The following is a 14,982-nucleotide window of genomic DNA, read 5'->3' on the forward strand; positions in this document are numbered from 1 at the left end:
GCCTTGATGTATTATTTATCGGCTGTAGGAGACGAAATGACAACACCTCAGTGCAGTACGATATGTTGAGTCAAGACTCGAGCCGCAGCAAAGCCAACTTCAAAATCTTCGGTATGCTGTCACGAAGCTAGAGTTGAGAATAAAATTAGAAATCGTGGACCCATCGGTATATATTTTCCTTACTTTGCAAAATAATTATCTTTAATACGTTGAATAAGCCTAATCAGTTCTACTGTAATTTATTTCAAGTATAGCACCTTTGAAAGGAAATGTTATTTATTGTTAAGTAAATAATCTGGCACCTGCATATGGCAATATTTCCATAACGAACAATGAATTAAGAAACTACGCCAATTCTTCGTTGGCCGTCTGTATATGAAAAATTATTCATTATTTAGTAACGTCATCTCTTCAGTTCCATATCAACATAAACCTGCCTACTTTTGTATTTCCTTTCGGCGTTAACGACATTTGATGTCACTACGCCCGATAATCTTAATCAATTCACTGAGTCTTCTTACTTTCACTACCTCTCATTTTCCCCTCCCCCAGTTTATCATTTTCTATTTTATTCCGCCTAGGCTAAGTCAGTCTCTCACCATGACAGATACCCCGACTTCTGGACGTCAAAAGAAAAATTGAGCAATGCGAGAAGCAATCCTTTCACTCCCGGAGAGAGGAGCCAGAAGGAAGGAAGACCAAATTTTGAATTGGCAGCAGCAGCAGCAGACGCTGCGTTTTTCCGGTGCTTCTGGGAAATAGTCATCGCTGCCTTGTGCAGAAGAGCTTCCTGATAAACCCGAAATCAATGACGGCATTCCCAGGGAGAGCTTGACAACTTGATCCGGTGAAAAGTGGAGGCCATTTGTATTTGTCACTCTACAGCCTGAATTAAAGAAAAACACCTCACAGATAAAATCCACCGATGGATGACTCGAGACGAGAAGACGAACCGCCCGTCTTCCTCTTCTCTCTCTATGAGCTGTTCTTACGATGGTGTGTGTAGTGCATGTCCAGAAAATATCAGCATCAGTTATCTGATAAATTTGATAGGTTTTCAAGTGCTATAGAATGTTTGCTGGTTAAAAAAAGTTGATCTTAAGGACATTGCACTTTCACAGTAAGTGGTTTATGTATAAAAGACTATCTATTGTCTTCATAATAAGCGACACACGCAAGCAGTCAACCTCATACCTACAAATTCTATTCCTAAAAGGCTCATATTCGCGAAGTGTCATCTAGAAACGAGGCGAAAACTGGCTTCCTGATCGTCGCCAGCAATTACTGACAATCCGACTTCGATTTCTGACATTCTTCGTTGAATGAAAAGTCAAGACGACGTCAAGGTAGGCGGAAGGCAATTCCCAGTCTCACGTTCCAGGCAAATAATGCTTTTGACACCAAATAACGACTTTCTCTCCCGCTCCCCCCACCCCCTCTATTCTCCCCCTCCCCCATGTCCCCATCTCTCTCCCTCGCACACACACTTACACCCATATATATATATATATATATATATATATATATATATATATATATATATATATATATATATATATATAGTATATATATTTCTATGTAGACTACAAAGAAGAAAATACCTCTCCTTTTAACAAAACGCTGAAAGAGAGATTGAGTGAATGGGCAGCTTATCAATTCATTCTTTATGAAAGACTAGAGAGGATTTTGAAAGACTTCTTAGTCAACAAAAGACGACTGGCAGGAAACATGGAAATGAGGTTCGAGTGACCACTGCGGGAGAATGCCAGGGTCAACACATTGAAATAGTTCCATGAAAAGATTGGCAGCCGAACCCGTAGGAAGGCTACTACTCATGTTTCCCGAGGCTGTGCTCTTTCAAGTGCTTCATAAATGTGGAGATAAAACTGTTGCATTTTTTCCTAATATTTCTCTTTAATAATAAGGGTATAGCAGTTGAATATTGTACTGTGTGTGTGTGTGATCACAGTACTTCAATAAATATAATAAAATCTGTTTTTAAGTTTACCGGAAAAACTTTGATTTAAGTGGGAAAAGTTTCATTTGATTTCATTCAATTCGAACTGAAGCTTTCCACCGGTTACCCAGAGATGGTGACTCGACCAAAGCAAAGTTCTAGGACTGTTGCTCCGAGGAAGCCACAGTTATTACGGCGGCAAATTTAGCTAATGGTTCTGTCGTAAACAACTTTTTTTCTTCTTCTTCAGTCTCTAAACTTATCAAATTGTTTGTTTTTCGAAACTTCCGAAAGCAACAGAGCGTAGCAAAACCTCTGGACCTGGAAAGTGATAGGTAGGAGCAGCTAGTATTGGAGTTCTGCTAAATAATTACGCGTGAACAGAGTACATAACCAGATAAAGACACACCTAGTAAGTACATGTTGATTTAAGACCCACAACAAATACCAAGCGTCGGTTTTTGGACGGTTTTGCATTGCACGTACCTGTGACGTGGAATCAAATGGCTTAATACAATCGTCAAAGGAGCAGAGTTATCAATTGTTCACTTATTAACATGCTCGTTAAAGGCCATAAGTATAGGATTACCAACAGTTGGTATATACGATTCGATAGAAAAATAGTCTTATTAAAAATCAAAGGAATAAAACAGCTGCGTTCTGGAGGTATTCTACACATCGGTACATCTACGATTCTGCAGTTGAGAGAGAGAGAGAGTTATTCAAGTACACACAAAGCTCATCAGCAGTGCGTTCAGCCACTCTTATATACCACACCATTCACTGATGTGTTATATACATTCTCCGCTCCCAGATACTAGGGCACTTCCTTTCCAACACCTATATATATCAGGCAGTCTATTCAGCACTTTCTATATGTTGCTCTCTCCCTCCCTTCTTCTGACACTTCTGGGTTATACAGTTTTCCGCCGGAATCACCTCTTCCCGTCTTTCCACTTGATCAAACTCTGGCAAAATGTTTTGAGTCGCCTTTACACCCACAGAAAACTATTTATCGGATCTCCCAATCTCTCTCTCTCTCTCTCTCTCTCTCTCTCTCTCTCTCTCTCTCTCTCATATACACACACATACACTCAAAAAGAGAGAGAGAGAGTATTAAGGATTAATTTTCTTTAAATATTTGCGACTCCTGTCCCTGTAATCAATTTACCGAAGGAAGTGCTTCGAATCATGAGCGCTAATGAAAGTTTTATTGGATGATAAAGCACAGTAGGTTTCAATTGCAATAGTCAGTTCTCCGACGTTGCCTCTGAATCCTTTGTAATCCTGTTTTGAATGACTTTAATTCATATTTTGATATATTTACATTTCCAGTAGGTCGTGACGACTACACATGCGAAGGTCTTCCTCCGTCCCCATTATATTTGCGTGTGATCATGTTAAGCTCAGCCAAGAAACGATTTTATTCTGTGCCACAAAGACTGAACCCATCAAAGATTTTGATTTTAAATAACGAAAGATCTTTACTAATAAAAATACTCTCTTAATCGTGCGTCTGCTTCTGCATGCTAGTGTTGTTCTGGTTGACGGAAACTTTCTAACGTTAAGTGTGGTTATGCGATACTTGCTGAAATTCATTATCCTAGCTAACATTTTATTTTCATTTTCTTTACTCCAATTAATCCTTCCTTACCAGTCGGTTATGTATAGTTTGTATAGATCTGCATGTACAGGAGGAGCACGTCATATCCTGTGCAATTACATGCATAATATATAAACATGTTCACGTGCTGATGTCACACGTACGAATTTACTAATTGTTTTTTCGTGAGACAGAAGGGTCTGTTGATCAGCTGCTCACCAGTGCACAAAAACTAACATTCTGAACAGAAAACGATAGTTTTCTCGTTTATTTTTTTCCCCTGTTCATGTCAAGAAATACTACTTCTGGGTAAAATGCGAGATTTTTATCTCGATCATGTCAATGGTTTCTGGTGTGACAGGCAGTGAAAATCGACTCCTGGAAAACAGAGTTTCGTGTGGCTTACTCGTCTCCTATGTCAAAGGCTTTCTGTGCTGTGCAGTCAGGACTCATGCTCATTAAGGACACTTTAATTGGCCTTCCCCCACTGCCAGTGTCAAGTTGTCTACAAAGTTGAAGCATTTTTTACGTCGCCATAAAAATCGGTTTATAATTGAATAAATAATAAGGAACCACTCTGCAGATAAATCTGTAAGTAAACTCTCTCTCTCTCTCTCTCTCTCTCTCTCTCTCTCTCTCTCTCTCTCTCTCTCTCTTTCGTCATTCCCCAGTTGTCACGAAACATCAGTAGTAGTAGCTTTATACAAGTGAGCCAAATAACCCGTAATATTATCAAACCACTGTTTAATAACATTGCTGACTCCGGCAATGGACGAGCTGAGAGACGTTCATACAATGTAACAACAAACAGACACTGGTAACACACAACTACAAATTTTGGCCTGGTAATAAACATATAAATGGAGAGCTTAGTTGGATCTTTCTTAATATTCCATTTTTTTGAAAGCAGATATATTGCCAGTGTTCATATGATTACATCAACTCATCATTAAAATGTCTTACGCGATCCGTTTTCTTATTACAATTTGTTCATTCGCTTAGCAAGAGAGACATAAATCTTCACATGAATTGCCAACGGCAAACGGGAGTGAAATGAGGGACTAGACCACAACAACTTAATTATTCAGGCTCTGCAATTTATGTTTCAAACGATATTTTCCTCTTAACGAGAACTATAATATGCGCATTTTTTATCATGTAATGTAATATTTGTCATGCTGCGTACGAAAATTTCGTAAGTTTTGTTTTCCTTTTGTAAAACGGGGAATGTTTTGCTCGTTTAATATGTTTATTTGTCAAAACAACAGTTAACTTAATCTACATCGAAAAGAGTAATGAAAAAATTAGCAATGTATTTTTACGGTAAAGCGGTTCTCTTAAGTGTGTGGGGGAGGGAAGGCGGGGTGGGAACGGGCAGAGGAAGTTATACAACAGCCACTGCCTGACTCATACTTTAAACGATGAGTAAAGTTGCACCATTTCTGAGGAAAACTTCTACTGCCTCAGTCGTTTCGTATACCAACACAGAAGAAGCAACAAAAGACTGTCAGGCAGCCCAGAGCTTCATGGGTCATGTCTCTTCTTCGCCATCAGACTCCACTTTTTCGATGTCTGCCTTCCCTTCTCCCATCAGACTTCATAATATCACCAATTTCCACCGGCCTATTTATCGACCTGCATTCGCTCCTCAGCGACCAAACTGCCGCAAAATAGTCCGTCCCATCTTTTCACCAGGGCTCATTTTTCATAGCGTCATCTCCATATCTATACACTGCTTAGTCTACACAGCCATGTTATCTCAACTACTATTAACCCTCTTCTTGTTTTGCAGCTAACACCTACAATTGAAAACTTATATCAGTACCCAGGTTGAAGGTCATGCATTTTTAACATTTGGTATCTAGTATTTAGCCCAAAATGATTAACTATAAACAATTTACGAGAGATTCTAAAACTCGTAACCCAACAACTAGGCTCCCATTTCTATCAGAGTTCTTCCACACTTTTCTCAGACTTCATGTTGCTCTGGTCTTTGTTTCAGTAAAGCCCAGCAAAGCGTCACGATGTTTCTACTGATGTTTTTAAGGTATTTAAAATTCTAGTACGAAGTTCTGCTTCCAAAACTCCCTGCTTTAGCTTCGTTCCTTAATTAACATATTTACAGCTCTTCCTCTTTCTATACTGCTACTGCTAATAGCGCATAATCAGATATCTTCTAGTCTTGCAATTATACTGTAAACTTTTACTCTCATTTGGTGCTTCCCTGTTTTTAGCAGAGATCTGTCTTTCTCGTTAATAATTCTTTTACTAATTATTCAGCCTTTTCAGAATGTAACCATTACCTCCCATCAATTATCTAGTGGTAGATTTCTTTGTATCTGTTAACCCTGATCTGAAAGCATATTGGAATGGTAAATTCATATCTGGTCAAATTCAGTCACTCTAACCGGGTTTTCTTCCACTTCACGATCTACATAACTCACTCAAATTCTTGTGTTTCATAGTTTAGCAATGCAGTATTTTTCGTAATCTTTTTTGCTATTGAAGTCATTAGGGGTCCCTAAATTATAAATTAGAGTTGACATAGTTCCATTTGTTCAGTCGCTCATAAAATTCCTAAAATTTATCTTGGCATCATAAGTGGTTTCATTATTATAAACACTAAAAGTCTGGCCTATTGCGTCCTTGTTTGGATTAGCAGTAGCAGTGTTTCTCCTAGTTCCTCGTTGGTTTCCGCGCTCGGCTACCAATCCGGTGGTCCGAAGTTCGATTCTCGGCTCGGCCAGCGTGGAATCAGGGGAATTTATTTCTGGTGATAGAAATTCATTTCTCGATATAATGTGGTTCGGATCCCACAATAAACTGTAGGTCCCGTTGCTAGGTGACCAATTGGTTCCTAGCCACGTCAAAATATCTAATTATTCGGGCCAACCCTAGGAGGGCTGTTCATCAGCTCAGTGGTCTGGTAAAACTAAGATATACTAGACTTTTAGTGCTTCTCCAGTTTTCCCTCAAAGTAGTCCACCTACTCATCGACTTTTTCCTCACCTTTCCTCAAAATTCATTTTCACTCTGCTGCTGCTGCTGCTGCTGCTGCTGCTGCTGCAAGGACTTTCTTCTGCTGCTCCCACCAGACGGCTTCCAAACCGATGAAACCCTTCCTTCTTCATCCCGCAGGGATCGCGAATCCTTCGATTCGGTGACTTTCTCTTTTTCGACATCTCCGGTCAGGCCACTCGGTAGATGTAATGTAGGTGATAGCCGTGAAACGTTTCCAAAAGCCCGAGCGTCATAGACTGGGGAGAGAATTAGAAGGAATTTCTAGCATTCCTCGTTCTCACTAATGAAATAGAGTATGGATCCCGGCGAGAAGGCATCTTTGCTACCTATTATGTGATATGAGGTGACAAAAAAAAAAAAAAAAAAGGAAAGAGAGAACTTTTTCTTGTGATAATAAATTTCTAAATCGGTTTTATATTCAAACGATGAACAGTCATTGTGTTCAACATGCTCCTTTCTTTTATGAGGCAATGTTACACCAATATCGACATATTTCAATGCATTTGAGTCCGAGAATAATTTCGCGGAATATGGTGAAGATGTCCATCTAAATATTCCCATAAACCGATCGCAATGGACCATTTAAGTTGCAGTTTTCTTCCTTGATTACATTATGCTTACTTTGTGAATATTTTCATTCTAGACACCATTTGATTTGCTGCCTTTCTGTTTTATTGTTTTCACTAGCACTTTTGGTGATGATAACGTGAACGTGCATCTGGAAATTTATCATTTTATTTCATTTCATTAGATGTGTTTTTTATTTCTTAATTCTATCCAACTTAATCTTAATCCTACCTTCAACGTAAATAATGTTTTGGGTCCGTTATCTAAGACCATACGAGTTATCTTTGTCAGTGTCGTCATGTCAGTTTTGATCAAGCAACTTCCCTACCTACCCGGTTGCATTTGCAAAAGATACGGAGAACTGGAGGAGAGGAGTATGAGGATCGACTGGGCGTGAGCATTGCTGTGTGCATGTACACCTTAACTATAGAAAGAAACATAGGTTTCCCCCTGCTCTTAAACATGTAATCTCAACGTGGAAACTCTTAAGCTCCAAAAAGTATGTAAATATCAATCTTTACGTATAAATAGAGTTCCCAGCTACAATCCATATGTAGCCGCACGTTTCACTTATAAAGTGGATGAGCTTGCTCAAGTTTTGTCTTCCTGCTACTAGTACTAGTACGTGTATGGCTCCATGGTAAGAAATTGTTGCCTCGCATATTTTTCATTACGTATTTTCCATGTTATTCTAAATAAATTTCATAAATTACCTGTCGTCTGAGCTGACTTGTTTATTGGGCTCTTTGTTTTCAAAAAAATTCAATTTTCTAATGACCATAAAAACACGTTACAATAGGAATAGAGAAAAATCTCCTCTCATAACTACTGCTTCCGGGCGATGGCATAACTCCTTTTGACGGTGCCCACTAATATCACCACGAGCCAACAGACTTAGGTGCAGGATTTAAATATTAGAAAAAAGGAGTTCGCCGAAACCGTGTTATCCATGGAGTCTTTGCAGAAATATGGTTTGTGCAAAATGCCTTGTCATTCTTGAATGGTTCTAGAACCCTGCTGATCTTATGAGCTGCATGGGCATATGAGATATGACACAGAATTGAAATAGGTAAGAGTAGCAGGATGGGAAGCCAGGAGAGAAGTGTAGGGTGATAACGAGAGCTGCAGAGCGGGCCTTTTACCAAGGAGAATTAGCCACTTGCCTCACAGGACAGAAGATAAGGGAAAAGCTGGGTTTGTAGAATTTGTGGAAACGTATAGGATTTTTCTGCCAGAATTTTCTTTTTCGCCTGGAGACAAGATAACGATATCAAATCTCCTTAGTTCAAGCGTACCGGCTTTCGAAGTTCAGATGCATTGTATTTCTACAATACATACAAGAAGCACGAGAACCAAAAACACAGGGAAAGGCTGACAGTAACACACTCATCTTTCTGACCAATAACAATGAATCCGGAGCTGACTAACCAAGGTTAGAATGAGAGAAAGTCACAACAGATCAGGGTTTCACTTACCAAGTAACAAGACCCCAGCAGAACACAAGGGAGGAACTCTTTTGTGCCATCTCACTAAGCACTCTCAAAACAACGCAGCTACAATTATGTGATGGAATCAGTGGGGAGAAACCTTGGTTAAAATAACCAAAAGATGGCAGAGATCTGAAGACTTATATATATGTGTATGTAATATATATATATAATTATATATATATATATATATTATATATATATATTATTATATATATATCAGAGAGAGAGAGAGTGAGAGAGAGAGAGAGAGAAGATAATTTTCAGGAGTATTTTCATGGTAAAAGATCATGTGCAGGAAGATGTATATGGTTGTTGTGAAGAAAGTGAGAGATGAGGAAAGTGAAATATAGAAATATATTTGAGATGTTGCGTAAGAAAATGACAGAGAAGAAGCTGTTCAGGATGAAATACAAAATGTTGAATGAACAAATGAAAGCGCAAAGTTGTGAGGTAAGACAATAGGATGTGAATGAGTGTGAATTGGCCGATGCTAGCAGATGACGCAATAATGGTTGTGGATAGAGAGAGTAACTTACGAAAACTAGTGGAACAATCTGAAAGTGTTTGCAGGAGGAGAAAGATGAGAGTGAAATTTTAATGTGAGTGAACACACTGACTGAAATTATGATGATGCAGCAATGAATATTAATATAGACGACAATAGCAAAGTTGATTCCTCTAGGCATCTGGGATGAGTTGTAATGGGTGATGGCAGCTATGAACGAAGAGGTGGGTTACACATAAGGCGAGGCAAGTAAGATCCTGGGTTGCTTGCGTGCAAAAGATTTGCTAGACTTGAAATAACTATGGAAGCGAAGTGGGGATTCTAAACGCAAATGAGAGAGAGAGAGAGAGAGAGAGAGAGAGAGAGAGAGAGAGAGAGAGAGAGTAAGCAGTACGGTCGCTACAATGATTGAAACATCACTCTTCAAAGCAGGGTGTGGAATGGCGTGATAACTAGCAAGCAAGGGAATTCTGTCGTGATCATGCATAGCAATCAGGCAATGTGTAATTATCGTGCAATCATATATTTGTTCATGAATCAGGAGTGATCATGCTTCGTTTAACTGGAACACTCCATATTTGTGCACCATAACAACATATGGTTAGATTATACGCTGTTTATCAGAAAGAAACATGCACATGAAAATGGAAACCTGTATTCACATTTAGGAATCAATAACCATTTACATTAGTTCTTTTCAGTGTATCTATGTGTGTATATATATATATATATGTATATATATATATATATATATATATATATATATATATATCGAGCTACATGTCTTTTAATATCTAATTTGCTCTACCTTGGAATTAATATATTTTCATATATGTTTAACCGAAGAGGAATTTTTTAGGCGATAATAGATTTGCCGGCTGACGGGCACGAACCATCGACACCTTCAAATCTAGGACGACAATGAAGCCTTAGCCCACCCCGCCACTGCAAGAGGATATAAGTTTATGCCGCATCCCACCTCAAATACCTGTCGCACTCAGGTATTCGTAGTTTTGGAGACTGCATCAAACCCCCTCGTCCTCGGTAGCTTTGTAGTGCTTTTGTCCGCACATAGCCATTATATAAGTCATATCACATTACCGTGATTCATATACATATATTGAGCTACAAATGTTCTTTAATATCTAATTTGCTCTACCTCGGAATTAATATATTTTCATATATGTTTAACCAAAGGGGAATTTTTTACGTGATAATAGATTTGCCAACTGACAGGCATGAACCATCGACACCTTCAAATCCAAGACACTAGTGAAGCCTTAGCCCATCCCGCCACCGCAAGAGGATATAAGTTTATGCCGCCTCCCACCTCAAATACCTGTCGCACTCAGGTATTCGTAGTTTTGGAGACTCCACAAACCCCCTCGTCCTCGGTACTGTTGTTGTGCTTTTGTCCGCACGTAGCCATTATATAAGTCATATAACATTACCGTGATTCATATACATATATCAAGCTACAAATGTCCTTTAATATCTAATTTGCTCTACCTTGGAATTAATATATTTTCCCCATCGGTTAAACATATATGAAAATATATTAATTCCGAGGTAGAGCGAATTAGATATTAAAGGACATTTGTAGCTCTATATATGTATATGAATCACGGTAATGTGATATGACTTATATCCGTATATTAAAAAGTTGATGTTTCGTATTGCTTGATATATTTTCCATGCTGCAAAAGCAATTAAAATAATGCTTGTATGCATAATGTAAGTAGTACATACATTTACTTATGAACACCATGTTTACACTGAAAACAGAAAGACAAGGAGTTTAAGTAACCTACCCACTTTGATATCACCAAATAAACTGACTACACGGAGGAGGGAGGACGTGGTCACGTAGGGGAGAACACGAAGTATGGAGGAACTAACAACCCTCGAATCCATAGTGATTAAACTGACTGTTCCTACCCTCAACCCCAAGTCATTATCTAATCTACACAGCTGTTCATCACATAATTTCGGTTTTGTCCTTGTGTGTGTATCTTTTCCAATTTTTAATCCTTGTCGTCTCCTTGCCTTGTGATACCAATGTGGGGTAGGTGTCTTTTGCCCCTTGTCTTTCGCTGTTTGCCTTTTCTCTTTTTATTCTGTTTTAAATATAAATATATACTCCTGACATTACTTATAGAAGCATTATTCATGTTAATCACTTTTGCAGCCTGGAAAATGTATCAAGCGATAAGAAAAGTCGGCTTTTTAATAAACGGATATAAACAGAATGCCTCTCCATGAAGTTTAAATTGTAATATATATTAATATATATATATATATATATAGATATATATATATATATTATATATATATATATATACTATATATATATATATATATATATATGCTAAAAAATCACAGTAGATGCACATGACTTCATAGGATAAGTGAATCCCACAGGAAAATGATAGTCAGAAATCCAAGCGCTTTCGTCTTTACTAAGACATTGTCAAGGAGCTGATGAAATACAATTGGAGAGAAAGGTCTCAGGTACACAACAAGATCAAGAATACCAGATGGTTAATTTGACCCTAACCGAAATTACAAAGTATCTTTACAGTCCAAAACATGTAAAAACTGAATATATTGATTTTGTTGCTTATATTTATTTACAACTTTTTTCATTATGAAAGCATCAAGTTTAAATAAACCAAGACTTAAATTTAGAACATTTCTATTATTTGACTTGATGAAACAAGATTCAATGATATTCTTTTAACTGCGTCATTACATGGGATTAAGGCTCTTGTTTGACTCCAGTTAATACGATGGTCTAAATCTCTCATATGTACGAATAATGCATTCGATATTTGCCCAGTTCTCACAGAATATTGATGCTGTTTGAGACGTTGTGAAAGAGATTTGCCGGTCTGTCCGTAATAGACTTTATCACACTTTTTGCAAGGAATTTCATATATGCAACCTGGAAGATCTTTAGGAAAATTTTTTATTATTAAACTCTTGACATTAATATTACTGAAAACAACATTTATGTTAAAAAGCTTTAAAATTCTAGGAATATCTAAAAACCTTTCATCATAGGGTAATTTTAGAATGTTATGCTTACTAAATTCAAGTTCGTCATTAGTTGAATAAAATGTTTTTCTAGCTCTTTTCCATGCCACATCTACAAAAGTCCTTGGGTATTTAAGTTTCAATGCAATATCATAAATAGTTTTAATTTCGGCGTCAATAAACTGCGGGCTACAGACACGTAAAGCCCTTAGGAACATCCCAGAAAAAACAGGGAATTTAACATTTTAAATTTTATGTTCCAGGCTACTCTCACCTTAGGCAAGCAGTCTTGTTCCGCTAGGATTCATGTCCATGAGAATGTCCAGACTCCACTTCTGTCCTACGCACATTGTCAAGAGTTATCCATAATATCTCCAGATTTTCCTAAGCCCATTGTCAATAGATGCAAGGAGCTACCTATTTCAGCCACCATGTCGCCGTCAGTTGCCAAGGAATATTTCCTTCAGGAATTTGCAGATGTGTTGGTTTCCAAAGAAGACTTGAAGTCAGTGCCTCTCAAGCCCATGGTTGGTTTTCCCATGAGGATTCATCTCAAGGATGGTGCTGTGCCCTTCGTCATTCACACCCCAAGACAGATTCCGCTCGCCTTCAGGGACCAGGTCAAGGAGGAGCTTGACTCTATGGTATCCCAGGGAATAATCAAGCCCGCTGGAGATGACCCTTCAGAATGGTGTCATTATTGTTGATCTCTCCAAGCTGAATAGCTAAGTTTCCTGACCAGCCCACCCTCCACTCACACCCTTCACTGCTATTTGTAGTGTGGACCCGAAGGCTCGGTTTTTCACAACTACTGATGCCCTCTGTGGGTACTGGCAAATGGAACTTGCCGAAGAGGATCAGCAATTGACTATCTTTATTATGCCGTATGGTCGGTTCAAACACTGCAGAGGACCGATGGGCTTTGCAGCTATTGGAGATGCATTCTGTCTGTGAGGCAACATGGCCCTTCAAGGAATCAAGAACTGCGTGAAGGTCATCAATACCAGTCACACCTTTACCGAATCCACAAGATGCTCACCAGGTGCTGCAAGTTTGGGATTACCCTCAACAAAGACAAGTTTGTGGTTGCCGCACCTACTGTCAAGTTCTGTGGATACACACTCTCAGGAGATGGCATTTTGGCTGATCAAGAGAAAGTCAGTGCCATCAGGGATTTCCTGACTCCAACTAACCTGACCGACCTCAGGTCATTCATAGGCCTGGTCAACCAATTGGCAGAGCTCACCCGTGACATTGCTGCTACAGCCCTGCCTCTATGCCCTCTGATGAGCCCCAAGAGAAAATTTGTTTGGACCCGTAATCATGAAGAGGCTTTTCAACGTGTCAAGTTAGCACTCCTCTGCCCACCTGTTCTCGCTGTCTTCAACCCAGAACTGCCTGTTGTCCTCCAGACAGATGCCTCATGCCTTAATGGTATTGGATATGCCCTTCTGCAGGACCATAGTGGTGGACGCCTGCATTTAGTTCAGTGTGGCTCTCGGTTCCTTACCGACGCAGAGACACGATATGCCACTACTGAGCTCGAGATGGTGGCCTTGGCCTTTGCAATGTCAAAATGTAGGTTGTATCTTGCCGGCCTACAGAATTTTACTCTGATGACAGATCACCGCCCTCTCTTACCTATCCTGAATCATTACTCGCTGGACACCATTGAGAATCCTCGCCTCCAGCGTCTGAAGGAGAAGATTTCGCCCTATTTGTTCATAGCTGTATGGCGTGCTGGCAAGTCTCCGAACATTCCTGATGCTTTGTCTCGATCTCCAGTCAGCCACCCCACACCAGGGGACGATATTGCAGATGCCCCTTCCATCATCCATATACGAACAGTCATGGCTGTGTATACTGTCACCTCTTCAGGAAAGTCTCCAGCTCAAGATGCCGACAGGACTCTTCAGGATCTACGAGATGCAGCAAGAGCAGACCTTGTCTACACTCGCCTACTCGATTGTGTCACCTCAGGATTCCCCTCCAACAGATATGATCTTCATAACTCCTTACTCCCATACTGGAAGATATGGGGCAAGCTCTACACTGATGGTGACCTTGTTTTGTATGAAGCAAGATTTATAGTTCCTGCCACCCAGTGCCGCTGCACATTGTCCCGCCTACATGACAGTCATAGGGGCGTGGAAGCTATGAAGCACCGGGCAAGACATGCTGTCTTCTGGCCCGGTATCAACTCAGATATTGTTGACACAATTGGAACTTTTAAGTTATGCCAGGTATTGCAGCCAGCCCAGCAGCAGGAACCAATAATGAACAACGAATAAAATCAGGATCTTCTGCGGCTACTTCCAGGAAGTTGCTGTCCCCCTCCGCCTCAGGACTGATGGAGGACCACAGTTCACTAGCAAAGAGTTCTGGGACTTCATGGAGCGATGGGGAGTCCGACATGTGGTGACCTCCCCATATTATCCACAATCGAACGGTCATGCCAAGGCCACTGTGAAGTCAATCAAGCATCTCATCCTGACAACAGTACCCTCTGGCAACATTGATTGTGAAGAGTTTGATCAAGGCCTCTTAGAGCTTCGGAATACTCCCAGTTTCACAGGATGCTCCCCCACCCAGATCCTGTATGGCCGACCTCTTAGGTCATGCATCCCTGCACACCCAGAGTCTTTTTTCAGAGGAGTGGCAGGTCAAGATTGAGGACTGTGACCACCGTGCTTCCACCCGTGCTGAGCAGGTTAAGACCCAGTACGATCTGCATGCCCGCCTCTACCCAGGTTGACTATTGTACAGCATGCACGAATCCAAGACATCTCGTCGCTGGAACAAG

The sequence above is a fragment of the Macrobrachium nipponense genome, chromosome 9 (genome assembly GCF_015104395.2).
Source record: "Macrobrachium nipponense isolate FS-2020 chromosome 9, ASM1510439v2, whole genome shotgun sequence".
In the NCBI taxonomy this organism is placed as follows: Eukaryota; Metazoa; Arthropoda; class Malacostraca; order Decapoda; family Palaemonidae; genus Macrobrachium; species Macrobrachium nipponense.